At 37.9% G+C, this 8,788-nt stretch overlaps 1 non-coding gene across 1 annotated transcript; it reads left to right on the forward strand.

The window, feature by feature from the left end:
- Positions 1 to 243: 243 nt before the first annotated feature.
- MIR2284C (microRNA mir-2284c) lies at positions 244 to 323 on the forward strand. The gene has a single exon (NR_030803.1). It is a non-coding gene; the product is annotated as a microRNA mir-2284c (primary transcript).
- Positions 324 to 8,788: the final 8,465 nt, after the last annotated feature.

Below are 8,788 nucleotides of genomic sequence, written 5' to 3' on the forward strand. Positions count from 1 at the left end.
CTTCTCTTCCATCTGACTAGTCGTCTCCTCTCACCATCCGGTTTGTTGCCTGAATCAAACACTGAATCAAATGGATTGGAATCCGTTTCCAATCATCCAAGTCTGTCCGTTCTCCCCGACATCTTTCAACCTCTCCACATGGCCCCCTGGTACTGATTCCTCACTCCAGCCTGCCTGACCCTCCATGCTGGCACTGCAAGCCACCTCCTGGTCTCTCCCTGGCTTCGTCTTTCTCCAGGTCATATTAGGTTGACCAAAAAGTTCGTTTTGGTTTTTCTGCACAATCTTATAAAAACCCAAACGACCTTTCTGACCAATCCGATATTTCAAACCCACTTAACAGCCTGTTTTAAACTTGCCTTTTCTTAATCTTCTCAATATTCTCTTGGTCTCTCTTGCAGAAAAAGCAACAGAAACCTTTCAGAGCAGGAGAAATATCTCAGAGCATAACAATCTGCCTCAGTGAAGCTTCTCTCCAAATATACCACTCCAAGCAGCTGTTTTACTTTTAAAATGAACAATTAAAGTATGAGAAGAGCTATACACAGTTTTCTTTCCTTCTTTTGTATTCTTAGCAGGCACTTTAGTTACACCTAAGGCAGCGGCCTTCCTCTGTGGCTCAGCTGGTAAAGAATCTGCCTACATTGAGGGAGACCTGGGTTCCATCCCTGAGATGGGAAGATCCCCTGGAGAAGGGAACAGCTACCCACTCCAGTATTTTGTCCTGGAGAATTCCATGGACTATATAGTCCATGGGGTCACAAAGGGTCGGATATGTCTGAGTAACTTTCACTTCACTTCACTTCAAGGCAGCAGTAGATTAGATGTGTGCTTTACAACCAAAAAATTCATGTTTGTAGATGATATATTAGACTGTCCTTACCTGGTAGATACATTAGGAACAAAAATCTTTTGCTTTCATATTCTTCCTAGAAGTCTTCTCTAACTTCACACCTCCTCAAAGTTAACATTCCTTAAGAATACAATCCAAATTTATCAACATTCACACAAATCCTTTGACAATTTGACCCTAAATTATTTTACACACCCCAACTACACAGCAATGCTCCAGGCAAAATGGACTATAGGGAACACTCAACTTTCAGCTGCTCTCTGGACAACTTCACGCACTCAAAGCCAAGCTTCTGACATGACATGCCTACTACTCTGCCCATTATTCAGGCATTTCTCAGATTTCACTTCCAGCAAATAAGGAGATATTTATATCTTATGCTTAAGGCACAGGAAGTATATTTTAGATCTGCAAAATAAAGAAGCATTATGAGATAAACAGGGGGGGAAAGGGCCAAAAGGGAAAGTTATGAAATACCGAAATATTCAAGTGTGTCATTTCTAAACACAATATGTCATTCACAATGAAAAGAGTGCAGTACAAATCTACTTGCCGTAGGAGGAGACAGGAAAAGGTACCTGATTATCTTTTCAAAAGACAATAGCAAAGTTCTACCTTGAGACTGTTTCCACTGTTTTCGCATCTATTTCCCATGAAGTGATGGGACCAGATGCCATGATCTTCGTCTTCTGAATGTTGAGCTTTAAGCCAACTTTTTCACTCTCCACTTTCACTTTCATCAAGAGGCTTTTTGGTTCCTCTTCACTTTCTGCCATAAGGGTGGTTTCATCTGAGGTTATTGATATTTCTCTGGCAATCTTGATTCCAGCTTGTGCTTCTTCCAGCCCAGCGCTTCTCATGATGTACTCTGCATAGAAGTTAAATAAGCAAGGTGACAATATACAGCCTTGACGTACTCCTTTTCCTATCTGGAACCAGTCTGTTGTTCCATGTCCAGTTCTAACTGTTGCTTCCTGACCTGCATATAGGTTTCTCAAGAGGCAGGTCAGGTGGTCTGGTATTCTCATCTCTTTAAGAATTTTCCACAGTTTATTGTGATCCACACAGTCAAAGGCTTTGGCATCATCAATAAAGCAGAAATAGATGTTTTTCTGGAAATCTCTTGCTTTTTATTTTTTTGGGCTCCAAAATCACTGCAGATGGTGATTGCAGTCAAGAAATTAAAAGACGCTTACTCCTTGGAAGAAAAGTTATGACCAACCTAGATAGCATATTCAAAAGCAGAGACATTACTTTGCCAACAAAGGTCCGTCTAGTCAAGGCTATGGTTTTTCCTGTGGTCATGTATGGATGTGAGAGGTGGACTGTGAAGAAAGCCAAGTGCTGAAGAATTGATGCTTTTGAACTGTGGTGTTGGAGAAGACTCTTGAGAGTCCCTTGGACTGCAAGGAGATCCAACCAGTCCATTCTGAAGGAGATCAGCCCTGGGATTTCTTTGGAAGGACTGATGCTAAAGCTGAAACTCCAGTACTTTGGCCACCTCATGTGAAGAGTTGACTCATTGGAAAAGACTCTGATGCTTGGAGGGATTGGGGGCAGGAGGAGAATGGGATGACAAAGGATGAGATGGCTGGATGGCATCACCGACTCGATGGACATGAGTTTGAGTGAACTCCGGGAGTTGGTGATGGATGGGGAGGCCCGGTGTGCCGCAATTCATGGGTTGCAAAGAGTCGGACACGACTGAGCGACTGAAGTGAACTGAACTGACCTTGAGACTGACTGACGTATTTGAGCAAACAAGAATTTTAAAACAATTCTTTTAACTATGATCAATGATAAGAAAATAATTATGTTCATAATAAGTAAAAGGAAGGACTCTCAGCAGAGAAACTGAACAAAAAAGAACTAAACAAAAATTTCCAGAAAAATACAATACCTAAATTAAAAAAAAGAAAATCACAGATTGGAGTTGACAGAGTCAGTGACCTTGAAGGATAAATACTAAAAATTATCTAATCTGAAGAACAATGAAAACATAAAATAAAAATAAACAGAGCCTCAGGTGCATATGGCAAAATTTTTAAATTTATATTTTAATATTTAATATCAATATTAATTAATATTATTTACATTTAGCTGGTGTCTCAGAAAGAGAGAATATGGGGCAAAAGTACCTGAATAAATGGCAGCCAAAATGCTTTCAAATTGGTGAAAATAATAAGCATACAAATATAGGAATCTGAATGATATGCATGGAGTACAAATTCATATCCTATCTAAGCATAGTATAGTCAAACTATCTTAAACCCTAAAGAGAAAAATCCCTGAAAGCAACAAGAAAAAAAAAATGCATTAAATGCAGTGGAATAGTTATTAGCTAACAAGTGACTTCCCATCTAAAATTATGAATGCCAGAAAATATTCAAATGCATATTCAAAGTCCTGAAAAGAAAACAAAATAAAAAAAACAAAAATAAAAACTAAGAATTTTATATTAAGCATAGCTATTCCTCAAAATAAATGCAAAGGAAAGATATTTTAGATTTTTAAATGAGAGAATTTGTCCTGAGGAAAAATATAATATAAGAAGTAGTAGAGAAACTTTTCCGATCTAATGGAAAACAATACTAGAGGTAAATCTGGACTTCTAGGAAGCAAGGGAGAACACCAGAAATGGTAAGTTTCCTGATAAACATAGAATAATATATTCTTTCTTAATTTCTGTGTAATACATGTAACTGCTTAAAGCAAAATTTATAACCTTGTTTTTTGAGTTGTATAATGTATGGACACGTAACACAGATGACAACTATGCATAAAAGATGGAAAGGGAAGAAATGAACTTATGTGGTTATAAGGTTTATATATTTTATGTGGACTAAAACATTACTAATCTACCTAGTCTTATTAAAAGCTATAGGTATATATTTTACTCTCTATAGCAACTACTAAAATATTAAAATAACTCAAATACCATAATAACTCATTTTCAAGACAGCCACTATGGAGAACAATGTGGAGATTCCTTAAAAAACTGGAAATAGAACTGCCTTATGACCCAGCAATCCCACTGCTGGGCATATACATTGAGGAAACCAGAATTGAAAGAGGCACGTGTACCCCAATGTTCATCGCAGCACTGTTTATAATAGCCAGGACATGGAAGCAACCTAGATGTCCATCAGCAGATGAATGGATAAGAAAGCTGTGGTACATATACACAATGGAGTATTACTCATCCATTAAAAAGAATACATTTGAATCAGTTCTAATGAGGTAGATGAACTGGAGCCTATTATACAGATTGAAGTAAGCCAGAAAGAAAAACACCAATACAGTATACTAATGCATATATATGGAATTTAGAAAGATGGTAACGATAACTCTGTATGCGAGACAGCGAAAGAGACACAGATGTATAGAACAGTCTTTTGGACTCTGTGGGAGAGAGAGAGGGTGGAATGATTTGGGAGAATGGCATTGAAACATGTATAATATCATATAAGAAATGAGTCGCCAGTCCAGGTTCGATACACGATACAGGATGCTTGGGGCTGGTGCACTGGGATGACCCAGAGGGATGGTGCAGGGAGGGAGGTGGGAGGGGGGTTCAGGATGGGGAGCACGTGTACACCCGTGGCAGATTCATGCTGATGTATGGCAAAACCAATACAATATTGTAATTAGCCTCCAATTAAAATAAATAAATTTAAATTAAAAAAAAATGAAGACAGGGACTATTGCCTCGATCAAATCCAAGTAAGTAAACAAATTTAATTCCAGTAGAATAATCATCAGCATTGTACTTTCTTTTTAATTGAAGTGTAATTCACCTATAATTATATTATATTAATATTATATTAGTTTCAGGTGTACAACATAATGATTCATTATTTTTATATATTACAAAATAATAACCACAATAATCTAGTTACCATCTGTCATCATACTGATTCTAGTTGCTGACTGCAGGGTAGAAGGGGTCCCAGGACTGGTGTGACCCTGCTGGTGACTAGATAGGCCCCCAGCTCTAATAGGCTAAAGAGAGAATTCCAAAATAGTGCCTGTCAGCACAGTGTCCTTGTGGTAGAAAAAACTCCCTAAAGTGTTAGATGTTACCAGCATCTATGTCCCCAGGGTGCGTCTCCAGGGGGCTCTCCAAGATCAGCAAGTGGGTTTGACCAGGATTCTTTCAAATGATTTCCCCCACACTGGGTCTCAGAGCATGTGAGATAGCATGCATGCCCTTTGAGAGTGGAATTTCTGTCTCCTACAGCCCTCTGGCTCTCCGATGGGTAAGCCCTTTTGACCTTCAAAGCGATTCTGGGGGCTTGTCTTATCAGTGCATGACCTGGAGCTGGGGAGCCCAAAGTGGGGCTCAGACTCCTTCTTCCTTGGCGAGGGCCTCTGTAATGTAATTGTGCTGATCCTCCCATCTGTGGGTCACCTACCCAGGAGTGTCAGTCTTGACTATACACAGCCTGTCCCTACTACGCTTCTTGTTGCAATGCCTTCTTTGTATCTTGCGAATTTTTTTCTGCTAGTCCTCGGGTTGATTTCATAGATAGATGCTTTATAAAGAGCTGTAATTTTGGTGATCCCCATGGGAAGAGCTCAGGATCTTCCTATTCCACCACCTTGGCCACCAAGAACTAGCATTATAGTTCTTAATGAAACTTTTCATTGCATTGTTTCTTTCGAGTCTATTCAGTGAGTGTTACAATTGCGTGGTATGACAGAAGTTATAATAGTTTAAAGGAAAATGTAAAGCACTGATTTACTCACAACAATAATTAGGTTCCTAATTCCAATTGTATTGGGAAGAGAATTTCCTATCACTAGTTCATGCATTTAAAGGCAAATATTTATCATGGGACTGTTTGTAGAGGGAGGGGGAGTAAATGGAATCTGGTAAGTTGGGTAAGTCAAAGATGGAAGCAGTCAATGAAGTATTATAAAAGAGTTACAAACAACAGAGTAGCTGTACACATAGCAACATGAAGGTATCTTCTAAACATAACTGAGTAAATAAAAACCAAGCAAAGATCAGATTGAAATCTCTAAAACCATATATTTAGGTAAATTAAAAATGCATGCTCTCTCAACAACCCTGCATATCTCCAGGAACACATACAAAATAATTCTTATACACATGTTAGAATGATTGTTCCTGGAGAAAGGAACAGAAAGAAAAGAGAGTGCAGAAAAGGATAAGAAATGATAGATAATAGGTGGGTGGATGGATGAATGGATAGAAGGAAGGAAAGATTGATTGATTGATAGATTAAAAGTAATGGGAGTAACTATTCATTGAGCAATAATGATAATGTGTAATAAAATGAAGAGAATGAATAACTCCACATTTGTACCTAACTACAGTCCATCTGACGGAGAAGGCAACAGCACCCCACTCCAGTACTCCTGCCTGGAGAATCCCAGGGACAGAGGAGCCTGGTGGGCTGCCGTCTCTGGGGTCGCACAGAGTCGGACACGACTGAAGCGACTTAGCAGCAGCAAGGTCCATCTGAAAGAGGAAAGAAAAAGGAAAAGAAACTGGGTTTTCTGAATGTCACTTTTGTTTTTTTCTCTCTCCTTTATTTTTCTGCTTGGGACAGTTATGATTCAGTTTCACACCTGTTTTATAAGTTAAACTGATGGACAGGTTTTATGAAAGACCCATCAAACTACTGTTACAGTAATTCTTAGCAATTAAAAGTATTAGGCACAACATTTGCAGTGACCACTGTAGATATAAAGTCAGATTTTTAACATCTATACACTATTAAAAGCAAATGAAAACTAATTTGGTTTGTTTTGATGTTTACCACTGTCTAATTTCTTTGGAAGGAATGATGCTAAAGCTGAAACTCCAGTACTTTGGCCACCTCATGCAAAGAGTTGACTCATTGGAAAAGACTCTGATGCTGGGAGGGATTGGGGGCAGGTGGAGAAGGGGACGACAGAGGATGAAATGGCTGGATGGCATTACTGACTCGATGGACGTGAGTCTGAGTGAACTCCGGGAGTTGGTGATGGACAGGGAGGCCTGGCGTGCTGCGATTCATGGGGTCGCAAAGAGTCAGACACAACTGAGCGACTGAATTGAACTGAACTGTCTAATGATCTAGGCCAGAGGTTGACAAACTATAGCTTGCATACCAACTCCAACAGAACAAGCTGTTTTTGTACTGCTCATTGAGCTAAGAATATCATTTACATTTTAAAATCGATTTGTAAGTACCTACATAGCATCCTTCATACTGCCTCTTGGCTAGCAGAGCCTAATGTATTTACAATCATGATCTTTAAGAAAATGTTTGCCAACCCCCTATCTAGACCAGAATGACAAAAAATAACATTTCTGATATTCTTTCCATTTTATGGCTTGTATCTCAGGTTATAAGACAATGTTACAGAAACAGTTTGGGGAAATAAAGGAGAAATCATTGTTTGCCAATCCCTGAAGTAGAATATGGGAAAATGTACTGCTAGTTGTAAAGAAATATTAATTATAGGTAGATATCTAAGATCCTTTGGAGAATAATTTATGAAATAAACATAGCATCAGCACAAGAATATAATGATTATCATAGATTATGTTTTCCAAGGTGAGTATGACAGAATTTTCCATTCCACAGTTTTCTTTTAATGACCTGTTGACATCCCTCTCATTGATAGATGGGCATTTGGGTATGCTGGTGACCATGAAGGCAGTGAGGCTACAGACTCAGTAAGCCAGAAATGGATCGACAGTATAATTCAAAATTCCTCTTTTGTGTTCAATGATTTATTCATAAGTCTATTTCTTAAGAATCACAAACAACGTGGTCCAAAGAATAAGCATATTTTTTCATCCTGAATGTTGGAGTTTGGTCTGACATAACCATTTCTAAAAAATAAGGCTTAAGATGTACACTTGTAATTTGTGTTTGTAATGAAAGTAAAACAGTTTGATTGTCATTTTTTGTGACCTGTGCTAAAATGTGTCAGCCAAAATGAAGAATATATATAAATTCTTTCATAACATTATAAAAATATTTTTGATTTATATTTGGGATGATGAAATTTCCTATGCTTGGAATGACAGTGATGTAAACTTCAAGAAAAGACTTTGCAGTTTGTTTTTTTGGTTTTTTTTTGATGAGGACAAACGTGACATTTTCACAAAGCCTTTGGTCTTAACCTTAGAAATCTGGCTGCTTAGGATAAAGGCAGAGAAAATAAGCAAAAAAGCTCTAAAGGTGGGCTGCTATTATTAAATGCAAATATATTCATAAAGGAATTGGCCAAATAGGAAGGTATATTCCACTTTTAATGAATTTTTTAAACACACAAATATTCTGCAGGTATGCGTTTATAATTTAATTAACCTTTAAAGGAAGCAGTGGTTATCACTGGATATGGGCCTGGGGTGATTAGATGTTATCTAGATCTAAGTTTTCATCTTTTATTTTGCGTACATGTTATATAAAATTTTAAATCCATCAAAAGCTACCTTATTTCTCTTTTCATATCTTTGATTTTTCTGCAGAGTCACTGAAAGCTCCAAAAGCACCATGTTTATGGTTTTGAGTTGTGTTGCTAGAAATGCTTCCATATGATGAAAATGCTACATTACTTTTAAAGACACATTTTTCTAAAAACTTTAAAACACTGGTGAGGAATTAAAATACATTTTTCATGTAATATATTCTTGTGGTACACAGTCAGACGATGACAATTATCTGAGTAATTCAGAACAGACATGCACAAGCATCAAAGGCTCACCCCCTAAATACAGTGAATGAAAGTGTCTTACTGAATTTTTAACATTAAAATAGTCAAATAACATTGATAAAATCTACCCTATGGGTGTATACTATAGGATGTTGATCAGAGCACTAAAAAAGCTGGTGAGTGAGTGAGTGAGTTCAGTCACTCAGTCGTGTCTGACTCCTTGCGACCCTATGGACTGCAGCACGCCAGACCTCC

The sequence above is a fragment of the Bos taurus genome, chromosome 23 (assembly GCF_002263795.3).
Source record: "Bos taurus isolate L1 Dominette 01449 registration number 42190680 breed Hereford chromosome 23, ARS-UCD2.0, whole genome shotgun sequence".
NCBI classification, from domain to species: Eukaryota; Metazoa; Chordata; class Mammalia; order Artiodactyla; family Bovidae; genus Bos; species Bos taurus.